This window comes from Bos mutus, chromosome 6 (assembly GCF_027580195.1).
Source record: "Bos mutus isolate GX-2022 chromosome 6, NWIPB_WYAK_1.1, whole genome shotgun sequence".
NCBI lineage: Eukaryota > Metazoa > Chordata > Mammalia > Artiodactyla > Bovidae > Bos > Bos mutus.
In genome coordinates this window covers 4077423-4090698 of record NC_091622.1, presented here as the reverse complement: position 1 = coordinate 4090698, position 13276 = coordinate 4077423, and the positions used below count along the sequence as shown (strand labels likewise).

The window sequence follows — 13276 nt, the reverse complement described above, 5'->3', positions numbered from 1 at the left end:
GAGTGAAGAGATAAGGGATCCAGTCAGGGACTGGCCACCTGCAGCCCTGCCAGTATGCCCCTCCACCAGATTTCCGTAATCCCCGCCCGGGAGATGGCCGGCAATGGGAGAAGTTCCATGTGCAGAAACAAAGAGAAGAGCAAGGAAGTCGAGGTAAGAGGAGGTTTGATTTGATAAACTAGAACAGCCAAGCCGACTGCAGCCAGCACTGCTCTGCGTGCCCTGGAGTGGCTGGGGCTCCAGAGCAGCTGGGCAACCCCTCCCAGTGTGTGATGGTCCCCTGGAAGAGAAGGGCTGGTGACTACTAGGAACACAGGAAGTGTAACCTCTGCTTCCTGAATGGAGGAACCAAATCCATGAGGACACTTGCTGCTTGAAAGAGACACACTTCTACCTCTGTCCTGGCATCCAATGGAGTCACTTTACCCTCAGGTGGCTCTGACACTGCTGTCATCCATTTTCAGACATCAACAGCAGCTGTTGATGGCTGCTAATTTTGCTCACTGTCCATTAAGCTAGAATGTTTGAAAATAACTTTCTTAACAGAGTGATAGGGAAGCAAAAACTGTGACATATGTGTTACTGACAATATAGCGTGAATTAGGACAACATTCCACTGCCTCGTACAATCTACTGCTTCCATAGCCATTCTCAGGGATGTATTTGGATTACTTTTGCTTGTTGTCTCTTTTGTTTATATTTTTTTTTCTTCTTTATTAAAAAATATTTGAAACTTACATGGGCTAGAAAAATATAATATTCAACTTATTACATTTAGGCTTTATTTTGCTGTGAAATCGAGCAAGATCTGTTCTAAGTGAAACTGCTTGAAAGATGTCAGGAACTTATTTCAAAGCTTTTTAAGGAGATTGAGCAAGCTGAAGGATATTGGGTGAAAATATTATAAACGCTGTTGCATTCCTTTAAATGGGATCTTGAGATGGAATGTCAGAATTTGTAATCCTCTTACTCCCTCAATATAGCTGTTGTCTCAGGACTCGTTAACTTCATGGAAAATGAGATCTTCCAACCTCCAGCTCTGTATGTTCATCTTTTTTTTTTTTTTTTAAGAATGGGTGGTGGAGACAGAGAGGGCAGGGAAACAAAACCCAAACAACCAACTAACCAAACAAACCCAAAGGAACTGGAGTGTCAAGGAGAGCCTGACAGACAGAGAAATGAGCTCAAATCACCTTCAAGTGAGAAAAGACATGTGTAGCCTCTTTGTACTGATTTTGAAAATGTCACTGAAGAGTTAGCAGATTGTGATCTGTCTAAAGTCTGCAGGAAACATCAGAAGATGTGTCTGACTCACGTAGACACTTTTACTCTAGTCATCGCCATGCCATAGACACATGGCCTATTTGTAAGATTTTTGAGAACGAAATATCTCTACAAAGTGAGGAAGTGTATCAGCGTAATATTTATTGGAAATACTCTCTGTGATATGTATCTGTCCTTTGACTTGGTGGAATGATTGCTAGAACATCAAAATAATCATCTCAAATTTATTGGAGTGAGGTAGGGAGTGGGGGACACTGATTGATTCTGAAAATGTGTGTGGAAATGTTAAAAGTGAGATTTGTAAAAGATACACACTGCTTACTCATCATCTAGGTTCTTTGGGTGATCCTAAAATAGTATGGAAGGAAACTTCATATGAGAGTATTGAGTGGAAATTTTGCATAATATCCAGAATGATCAACTTCTGAATGACATTTGGAAATGAAAATGCTGTTTTTATCCCAGTCCTCCACCACCTTTCTTTGGCATTATGTCAACACCAGCAATTTCCTGTCTACTTGGCCATGAATCAGATAAAGCTCGGGTGGCTTATGTGACTTTTTAAATAAATCACACGTCTTTTTTTTTTTTTTAACTTGTTAGAAATAATAATAAAATTACTCAATCTCAAATAAAAATAGCCACAGTCTTCATCCAGATATTGATGTTAAGCCACATCTTCTGAATTCTCAAACATCTTTTGAAAAATTAACCATTTATGAGCAGCTTAGTTTCTTCGGGGGCAAACACACTTATTTTGTGAGAGTGTGAGTCAGGAGACATTCTTAAGAGCAAACTGGGTTAATTATGAGAGAAATAAATGAAACTCCTAGTTTACACAATATTTTTTAAAAGAGATGTTGTTCTGTGCATCAGAAAGGGAACCACATTTCAGGCTAAAGTATATCTTGGTTTTCTATTGGATGGAGTTAAAAGTATCTCTTTAAGAGTATATTTGAAACATTCCATTAAATCTCATGGGCTATTAAATAGTTTGTCTTGATGGACTAAAGAGTTTCTCTTGATGGTCCATAAAAGTTGTGAATGCCATTTAAGGTGGATAAATTAAAAAGCATGCCAAGAAAACAGCAAAATTCTGTAAAGCAATTATCCTTCAATAAAAAATAAATTAATTAAAAAAAGAAAAGCATGCTCTTGTGTGGGGAAAGCAAAAAGAATCTATTCAAGACAATAATTTTTGTAATTCCAAGTGCTGATTCCCTCTAAAAAAGGAAAGCCATCTTATGCACATGGGAGCAGTTCCTGATGGTTGAGCAAATGAGACAGCTCTTCCTCTGAGGTTTCCTTAGTGCACTTTTTCTTGTCCTGAAGTTTTCCAAAGGATACATGTGCATATGGGGCCAACCATCTAATTTCAAATTTAAGACTTTGCTAATGTAAATGTGAGTCAATTCAACTTGTTCTATTAGAAACTTAGAATCTCTCAAATAAATTAATCTATTAACTTGACATCAGTTTTTGTTTTAAGGCATATTTAAAGAAAAGTGTGGAAACTCTTTCTTAGTTACTATTGCACTCCAGAAGATTTAAGCTGTAAAAAATAAACAGATTAGGGTGTTAAAAAATAATAAATATAACCCTAAGCTTTATAATGAATATACATTTTGATGCATTTTGTGTGCTGTATAGTTATTTATCTACTTAGGTAATAAGCCCAGAAGTGCAAAATGCAAAATAAAATATTCCATCTAGTTTGAGTATAGCTGGTATTAGTGCTCAAGAGCATGGTCTGTCACTAAGTTGTGTCTGACTCTTTACTACCCCACGGACTGTCTCCCACCAGGCATCTCTATCCATGGAATTTTCCAGGCAAGAATATTAGAGTGGGTTGCCATTTCCTTCTCCAGTTAGTGCTCAAGGGAAGGATGCAAATTATTCTTCCAGGAGGTCCTTGAATGCTTAAAGGATAGTATATCTCAGACTTGGATTCCAGACATAAAGTTTTATCAGCACAACCAGAGATGATTAATTTCTTACAAAGTCAATGGAATCGTCAAAATTATAGAAGGTTTATATACAATCCAGTTAATCAAATGTATCAATCTATACTTGGATATATTATTAGTGATGGACTTGACTGAATGTTCCAAGAAAGTTCTGGAAATCAGCAATCAGACTTTTCTTTGTATCATGGAATCAGGTTAGTTTATCCACATCTGCAGAAAGCCAAAAAGCACCCCTCTGATTAGGTCCATAGCTCTCCAAAGTTCTCCAGAGCTCTTCTTCTTTCATTGAGGGCAGAGGCTGATAAGTTTAGGTTCTTTAAATATTATTTGCATACTTTTCTAAGTGACCACTCACTTTTCTATTCATTCATTATTTTTCCTTTTTTTTTTTTTTGGTAAGGACAAAGGTGAGGTTTATTTTTATTATAAAAGAAAAAAAATAATAACTCCTCAGGAATCTTAACAAAAGAAGGGAATATTTCACACTCAGAGAACAAATACAAAATTATACAAAAAACATACAAAATTATAACTGTTTAGACTCCAGACCTGTCCCGTCTCCTCCAGAGCAGAGATGGGGAGGAGACAGCTGAAGCAAACAAGCAATTCTGAAAAACAAAGACTTAGAAACCCTACAAATGTGATTAAAATCTAACTTCTGTTTTGCTTTTTTTGTTGTTGTTAATATATCAAAAGGCCTGCTTTAGTGACATGATAGTCCCACTGGAAAATAACACCAATGCCCCCTTGTCAGTAACATACTCAAGTTGACCAACCAACTCATATTTCCAAACCATATGTGTGCAAGGACATGTGTGTCTTTTAAACCCAGGGCTCAGTGGATGGCTACTGCTATCTTGGACTTCCAACTATTAATCAACCAATGTCAGCCTCCTCAGAAGTGAAAGCAGGGCAGAGAGAAGCCCTGAAGTGATAGTGAGGTAATAACAGCCCCAAACAGCCAACTTTTCCAGCACAGCCTCCCCCATCCCCAACCCAACTCAAAAGAAGATCCTTAATTTCTAAGCAGACTACTTGTCTCAAATTTGGGTTCCCTGTAACCAGAATGGCTTTTCTCCCTAAAGAGAAAACAGACATTTATCTGCACACCCAGGTATATAAATATTTTGTTTTTAAATTTAAGTATAAAAATACTACTCTGCTTTGTGTTATAAATGGAAGACCCCACAATGAGAATCTTTTCTTTTAAAGTAACCCTGTGTACGAGACAGCAAAAGAGACACTGATGTATAGATCAGTCTTATGGACTCTGTTGGAGAGGGAGAGGGTGGGAAGATTTGGGAGAATGGCATTGAAACATGTATAATATCATGTATAAAACGAGTTGCCAGTCCAGGTTCAATGCACGATACTGGATGCTTGGGGCTTGTGCACTGGGAAGACCCAGAGGGATGGTATGGGGAGGGAGAAGGGAGGAGGGTTCAGGATGGGGAACACATGTATACCTGTGGTGGATTCATTTCGATATTTGGCAAAACTAATACAATATTGTAAAGTTTAAAAATAAAATAAAATTTTAAAAATTAAAAAAAAAATAAAAATAAAAAAAATTTAAAAAATCCATCCATTTATGCTGATTCTGTCAGGGCATTGAGTCCCAGGAAAGGGAAGCTCACACCTGCAGACCTAGGGTGTTTTCCTACCTGACTTCCCACCCTTTCTTCTCTCCTAATTCTCACTTTTAGTAGAAAGTTGGTTACAAACTCATAAGTAATGGAACTTCCCACCAAGAAGGGAAATCCTAACCTAACCACAGAATCCAGTACCCTTCCCCCAGCCCCCCACCCAACAACCACTTAGAAAAATCCTCCACATCCCTTCACAATGACTAGGCTCTCTGTCCAGACAGCTATGCCAATTGGACAAACACACCTGATTAAGTGGAAGCAGTGGTTATGTCCCCCCATGCCAACTAATGCACTAGAAAGCTTCAGTGACAGGAAAAAGAAAAGCGTGGAGGTAGGTAGGTGGTTGTGAAGTGATTAAGAACTTGACCCCCTCAATCCTGACCACAGGAAACAAGAGATATTAACTGGGTGTGAGGAATTAAAAAAAAAAAAAAGAAAGACCTTGATATTCCCCCCTTTGAGTTATAGCTATAAAGACACTGAGAGGGGCAAGAATGGGAGCAAGATGTAGCATTAGGAGGGGTTTTGAGGCTACAAGTCTAGTCCACGTGGTACTGGTACTGGAAGGGCTCATGGCCAGTTTGTTCAGAAGACCACGACCTGTGCAAGATGAAGCGGGCTGCCCAGAGACGATCTCCCACATTGACTCCTGCACAGGGCCCTAACTGGAATCTCCACTGCACAGGCATGGCTTTGGTGTCTGTGCCCCTGATCTTGATGCCAGCATACAAGCAGGCCTGGCAGTGAGCCTCCACAATGTCCCTGCCGTAGGCCTTGTCCTCTCCCACACTGCAGTAGTATGGACCTTGGGGCCCAGGAGAGCCATTGGAAGGCCAACCAAAGAGGAGCCTTCTGTGCCCCTGAGGGTACATTCCTGCTTCATTTCAAACCAGGGGTGCTGGTTGCTCACCATGTCCATTATCCATTTACAGGGGTGCCATAAATTGGTCTCTGCAGGCTTTGGGGTTGTACTTGAAGACTTCACAGAACACCAGCTTGTTGGGGTCCTTGCAGAAAGGGTCCCAAAACATGGCAGGAGGGACAAGATACATGTCACTGTTGGAGCCTTCAGACCTAAAAGTCCTAGAGCCATCCAAATTTCACTCGGGCAACTCTTCTATGCACTTGGGCTCAGAATCCGAGGTTCAGATCTTACAGCACAGTCCTTCTGCAGTACCGTCGATCCAGATATACATAGTTTGGACTTTCTTGCCCTGAGGTAGGGCCATGTACACCTGGCTGATGGCTTTGTCCAAGTGGGAGCTGACCGAGGTGGCCGTGGTGGAAGGTGTTCTGGGTGCCATGCAAGCGACAGGCTGGGCAGGCCGCGAGAGCGCAGTGAGGAGAAGAGACGGGCAGGCCGGGGTGCTGCTGAGAGAGCCTGCTCTTCTCTCATTCTTGGCTCTCCACTCTTTTCCTTCTTTTTAACATATGTTAGCATCCCTTATTTAGAGAAGGAGATAGCAACCCACTCCAGTGTTCTTGCCTGGAGAATCCCAGGGACAGAGGAGCCTGGTGGGCTGCCGTCTATGGGGTCGCATAGAGTCAGACACAACTGAAGCGACTTAGCAGCAGCAGCAGCAACATCACTTATTATGTGACAATTAACTCACATTAGGGATCTGGGCCTATAAGACATCTGTCTTTTTCAAGTGGAATCAAATTCTGAGACCTCAAGGGTAATTGAATTTCATACTCTATGGCAGGAATGTGTAAGGATAGTGCAAATTCCAGTGTTTAGTTAACCTGTCGCACATACTCCTTAGAACACTCATTTATAATCAAATGTCCCTAAGATCCATTGTATTTCAAATGTAGAGACGAATCAGAAACCATACCCATTGTCACTGCCAGCTGCACTGCGTGTCACCCAGCCCTCATTAGCACACTCCCTTACCCCTCAGATGACAGAGCTGTGTCAGAGGAGAAGAGGCTGGAACTCCTGGCATCTAACCTGTCCTCACTCTCAAACTGACCATGTGTGACAACCATGCTTTAGAAAGGGTTTCAGGGAAAGAAAATAAAAATTTCCCCCCCCCAAAAACAAATACACTTCTGCTTACATGTGCATTTTCCTTCACTTCTTTCACAATATTATGATATTCCTATATTTTTATTTTTCCTTCCTCTTCCTGTGATATCCCTTTTAAGTATTCTATTTGTCTCTCCAACAATAGTCCAGGTAACTGCTGATCTCTTATGTGGCAATACCTTCATGAACTTCAGCAAATTAAGAAATAAAAAAGTATGGATTTTGGAATATTCTTCATTTTGAAATAGTGGCTATATTATAGACTCATTATTTCTATCTTTAGTAGAAAATTGTAAAATTTAAATAGCACATTCAATCTCATGACCAGAGCCTAATTTGATATTAGCCAATCTAATATCTAATTTTAAAGTTCTGTGTGTTTCTTTCCAATTAAGGTACCACACCACAAACTTTTCCCATTGCTTAACCAAAATTTGTGGATCAAGGGGTTCCAGAATCAGATATTCCCTTAAAATTTATTCTTGTTAATTTCACAGCTGAATCCCACAGAGAATGAATAGCTTGATTATGCCATAGGAGTAGTTAGTGGTAAGTGAAAGTGAGTGTTAGTTGCTCGGTCGTGTCTGACTCTTTCCAATCCCATGGATTATAGCCTGCCAGGCTCCTTTGTCCATGAAATTCTCCAGGCAAGTTATTGGAGTGGGTAGCCATTTCCTCCTCCAAGGGATCTTCCTGACCTGGGGATTGAACCTGTGTCTCCTGCATTGCAGGCAGATTGTTTCCTCCCTGAGCCACCAGGGAGTGGCAAAGGTGGGACAAATTTATGGGCCTTCTGACTGCCAGGCTCTTTGTTCTTTCTAATATTGCTGAATTTAATAATATTTTTTTTTTCTTTCAAGGCACAACATTACAATCCCTAGACTTAAAATAGTTCATATAATCTTCAAAATTGCTAACCTCTGAATGGCGGAGTTTACATTTCTTATTGTAAGAGTTAGTTGGCCATGACTCATAGGTTAGATGGACTATTAACTGTATCTAATTTGTAGAATATAACCAGAATTAAATCAATTAAAATTTAGAAAATAAGGTAAAAATGAATAATAATGCTGAAAATTGTTTGGTAGAGAGGATACTAGACTGAGATTCAATTTATCTAAAATGTAGTCCTAGCTTCACTAAAACCTTTTAACCTTGAGAAACTCACTTAACATCTCAAGCTTGTCCCCTAGAGAAAAATGTCATGTTTACTGGTAAATGTACAGAAAGTAACTTTGCTAGATTTCATTTTAAAAATAAGAGTCTTTGATTTATTTATTTTTTCTGATACTCCTTTAACACACATGCTGGAGAAGGAAATAGCAACCCACTCTAGCACTGTTGCCTGGAAAGAATGGACAGAGGAGCCTGGTGGGCTACAGTTCATAGGGTAGCAAAGAGTCGAACACAACTGAGTAACTGAGCACACCGTTAACATAATCATGAGGTCAGGCTTCCAGTTTGGCTCAGGCAGAATGGGATTCACCTTCAGTGGGCATCTCTCGTTTCCATTGTATATCATCCATTCTGCTTTCTGGAAACTGTGCTCAGAGAACCAGTCTTGCCCATCTCATGACAGCCTTGATGGGTTTAAAAAAATCAGTACATTGTAATACCCTTTCATAGCCCCTGAGCACAGAAAATGGCTCAGGACTAGAAACTTAACTCCATCAGAACCAAAGCACATATAAAGCCTTTAGTAAACTGCTGAAAGTTATGACCAACCTAGATAGCATATTAAAAAGCAGAGACATTACTTTGCCAACAAAGGTCTGTCTAGTCAAGGCTATGGTCTTTCCAGTGGTCATGTATGGATGTGAGAGTTGGACTGTGAAGAAAGCTGAGCACCAAAATATTAATGCTTTTGAACTGTGGTGTTGGAGAAGACTCTTGAGAGTCCCTTGCACTGAAGGAGATCTAACAAGTCTATTCTAAAGGAGATCAGTGCTGGGTGTTCATTGGAAGGACTGATGCTGAAGCTGAAACGCCAATACTTTGGCCACCTCATGTGAAGAGTTGACTCATTGGAAAAGACTCTGATGCTGGGAGGGATTGGGGGCAGGAGGAGAAGGGGATAACAGAGGATGAGATGGTTGGATGGCATCACCGACTCGATGGACATGGGTTTGGATGAACTCCGGGAATTGGTGATGGACAGGGAGGCCTGGCGTGCTTCCGTTCGTGGGGTCGCAAAGAGTCGGACACGACAGCAACTGAACTGAACTGAACTGAACTGAGGAAGAGAAGCCTTGCTGTTCCTGAAGACTCTGGAATAGACTAGCTCTCTTCTTCTGGATGGTTTACGTGAGGACATGAGTTCTGCAACTGAATATTGTAAGGAAAAAGTTTGGGGCTTGTAGGGGACCAGGAAGTCCTGTGGGTGCTGGGGCTATTATAAATAGGTAGGACAGAAGGAAAGAAAGAAAATATAGATTCTGCATGATGTTTGTTGAGCCACTGGGTCAATCCTTCCTTAAAGCCAACCCTTATTCAAAACAAAATGACTTTCCAATGAAGTGATTCAATATATGTTCTTAATTATTTAAGCCATTTCCTTGTTTAGTTGTTACATCCATTACAGCATGACAGGCTCCTAATTGATTCTTCTGCAAAGTGTAATTTCAGTTGTTTCCTGTGCTGTTACCTGTGCAGCAGCTAATTCCTGAGCATGGAAAGAACTGCACTCCAGGTAAAGCTGTCACAAACATTAATTTATGAATACCCTGTCCACATAAGCTGTCCCAAGTGTTGCAGTGGTAAAGAATCCCCTTGCCAAGGAGACACAGGGGGTTCTGGTTCTATCCCTGGGTCTGAAAAAGATCCCCTAGAGAAGGAAATGGCAACTCACTCCAGTAATCTTGCCTGGAAAATCCCATGGACAGAGCAGCCTAGCGGGCTACAGTCTGTGGGGTTGCAAAGAGTTGGACACAAATGAGCAACTGAACACATGCACACATTTACCCAGAATGATCTGTATTAGCCAAGGGAAGTGCATTTTGAGCAGGTGTGAGCTTGACACTACAGGGAGAATGCCGGGGGGTGGAAAGGCTAATTCTCTTTCTATTTTTCCACTTTCCAAGGCTCTCTTGAGTCTAAATTGAATGGTAGAGTCCCATGTGCTTAGAGTTAATTCCTCTGAGTATACTAATAGTATTGAAATAATTTTCTATAATGAAAACCAGGAAATTTCTATATTATTATTTGCTTTCAATTAAAATTATCATAATTCACATTAATTTTTCTTGTTTAAAACAAATGTTATGGGTAATTGCATTAATAAATAAGACTGAATAACACATTTTATTGACTATTAAATGAAAATAGTAATTGTTGGCACACCCTGGTCAGTAAATTGTGGGCTCAGTTAGGCAGATAGATTATTAAAATTCCTGCCTGGCATAGATTTTATAAATTATTATGAATGTGCAGCTGATTTAGTGGCTCTGTAATCATTGTGTTATAAAGGTTGTTGAACAAAATTATTGATGTGGAAGTGTGTAGGAACATGGGAGGAGCAGATGTACCTACCCATGTTTTATTAATTAGGATATTTAGAACTTGTGGATTAGCCAATATTTAACTCGATTCTTTGCAGCACAAAAGAAGCACTGAGGATGCCAACACGGATTTAGAATCCCTCAGTCTGAGGTACTGCTGAAGGGGGAGGACGGCAGCATGAGCATTGCTTTTCTCCAGCTCATTCCTACAAAATCACCCTGAGCCACTTGCAGCGCCTTCACAGCCTCCAGTTGGGGATGAGAAATGACATCTATTCAATGCTCATTCTCTCCCCTGTCTCTGCAGCCCTGTTAAATAATTGAAATAGGCATGACATGAGGGTAGAACTGGTGATGATACTTGGCTCTTAAAAGAGGGCAAGGAGACTGAAGCAGAGGCTGGAGTGCTCCTGGGTGTGGGGTTCCTGATGACTCCGTTCATCATCTGTATGCGGCAGGCAAAGAAGACAATTGCAGTGAGCTCTCTTACCCTAACAGCTGACAAAGAATACACATTCTCTGATACAAAGAAGCTCTTTGAATTCTTTAGGATTTGTGCTTTTGATGTCAACAACAAAAAGAGAGTTTCTTAGGAAAGGATTCTGGCACCAGGAAGTTGCTGGACACACAGTGCTTCAGGGCCCAGGGAGGCTCAGGTGTGAGATAGAGTGAATAAACATTTGTGAAGTGAGTCACCCGCTATGTTTGCACAAATAGTCACGTTTTTAAAAGGTAGGAATTATTCCCACCTGTAAACCTAAGAACATTTACTCCTAAATGAGTTCCACACAGTGGTATAGGGCTATGAATGTTTCCTGGCTGAAACTTGTGTGTTTAAGTTGTACAGTTAGAACTCATAGCACAGTTTTACTTTCCAGTTTATTCACAACTATTTTTTACAAAGTTACAAAATATGAAAGAGATTTGTTACTGTAACTTTTACAAAGCTTCAGAAATTTAAATTCTGGCAAGATGTTTTGTTTTAATATAAAAATACTTTCTCTATGACCATTTACGATGAAACTGCTACTGTAGTACATTCAAGTCTTGGAAGAAGTGATGTCCGCCTAGCATAGTAAAGGATTTGCCTATGACTTCAGTGTTAACATCTTACTCATGCATTCTGTTTGGCCTCCAGTGAGAGCATAATAAATACTTCATGCTTTAGAATTAGAGGGAATCTCTCATGTGTTATGTGATCCTATGTGGACAGATCACAGAGTTAAAAACATGTCTGGAGGAAACGAACTGAATTTAAATCTGAACTTTGCCTCTTCTTAGTTGTAGAACCTCCATAAGATAACTTAATACCTCTGTGACCCAGTTTCCTCATGTGTAAAATAGTGACACATGTGAGAAGTGTCTCATAAAGTTATGAGAATTAAAGTGAGTTCATATTTCTAAATACTAGGAATACCAGGGATAAAATAAACAGCATTGAGTGCTTGATAAATGAAAGTATAAATCAAACCCATATGTTTTACATCAAGCTATTTTATTATTTGTTGTGAATAAGACTCATTAGCACTTTCCACTAGTGAAATGATGAAGACCTATTTATGGTTGCATAAGGTCATAGAGCAAGCATTTTACGATAATGATGATAATTAAAAATAATGAAAATAAAAAGCTAACTCATTGCTATTTGAAGTTTGCCCAATCTCTGACCTTTACATGAATAGATCCTCTGTTTGCCTTAGATAAATGCAACCTAACCTATGACTTTAATGTCTGACCATCAATCTCACAGCTACTGAATCAAGAATTTTGGAGACTCAAGAATTTGTAGAAAAAATACAAACTATCCTTCATTTCTCTTCCATATTTATATTGTCAAGTGTTCTTTACTTATGCTACTATTTCTCAACATTTCACGAGCCTTTAAAATCGAATATTATGAATATTTGTTATTATGAGAATTAGTTTTACTTTTCTTCATCTTTATTGGGGTTATGCTCTCAATTTCCTTTTGTTGGTAAAATAAACTATTTATTATATAGAAAAAGCCATGCTATGAAAAAATAAAACAACTGGTGATACTTAATGGGTAAGCTTATTGCAAGTTTACATGCGTAGTATTATCCTGTGAATAACTGAGTACTTAGTTCAGTTCCGTTCAATTGCTCAATCATGTCCAACTCTTTGTGACCCCATGAACTGCAGCATGCCAGGCTTCCCTGTCCATCACCAACTCCCAGAGTTTGCCCAAACTCATGTCCATTGAGTAAGTGATGCCATTCAATCATCTCATCCTCTGTTGTCCCCTTCTCCTCCTGCCTGTATACCAGCATCTGGGTCCTTTTCCAATGAATCAGTTCTTCACATCAGGTGGGCAAAGTATTGGAGCTTTCAGCTTCAGCATCAGTCCTCCCAATGAATATGCAGGACTCATTTCCTTTAGGATTGACTGGTTTGATCTCCTTGCATCCAAGAGACTCTCAAGAGTCTTCTCCAACATCACAGTTCTAAAGTATCAGTTCTTCTACACTCAGCCTTCTTTAGGTCCAATTCTCACATACATACATGGCTCCTGGAAAAACCATAGGTTTGGCTAGATGGACCTTTGTTGGCAAGGTAATATCTCTGCTTTTTAAAATGCTGTTTATAACAGCCAGGACATGGAAGCAACTTAGATGTCCATCAGCAGATGAATGGATAAGAAAGCTGTGGTACATAATACACGGTGGAGTATTACTCAGCCATTAAAAATAATACATTTGAATCAGTTCTATTTAGGTGGATGAAACTGGAGCCTATTATACAGAGTGAAGTAAGCCAGAAAGAAAAACACCAATACAGTATACTAATGCATATATATGGAATTTAGAAAGATGGTAACAATAACCC

The 13276-nt window shown here is 39.7% G+C and overlaps 1 pseudogene; it reads right to left on the bottom strand.

Annotated features, from left to right (window-relative positions):
* Positions 1-5439: 5439 nt before the first annotated feature.
* LOC102282689 (glutamine synthetase pseudogene) lies at positions 5440-6204 on the bottom strand (annotated as a pseudogene).
* Between the last annotated feature and the right edge of the window lie 7072 nt (positions 6205-13276).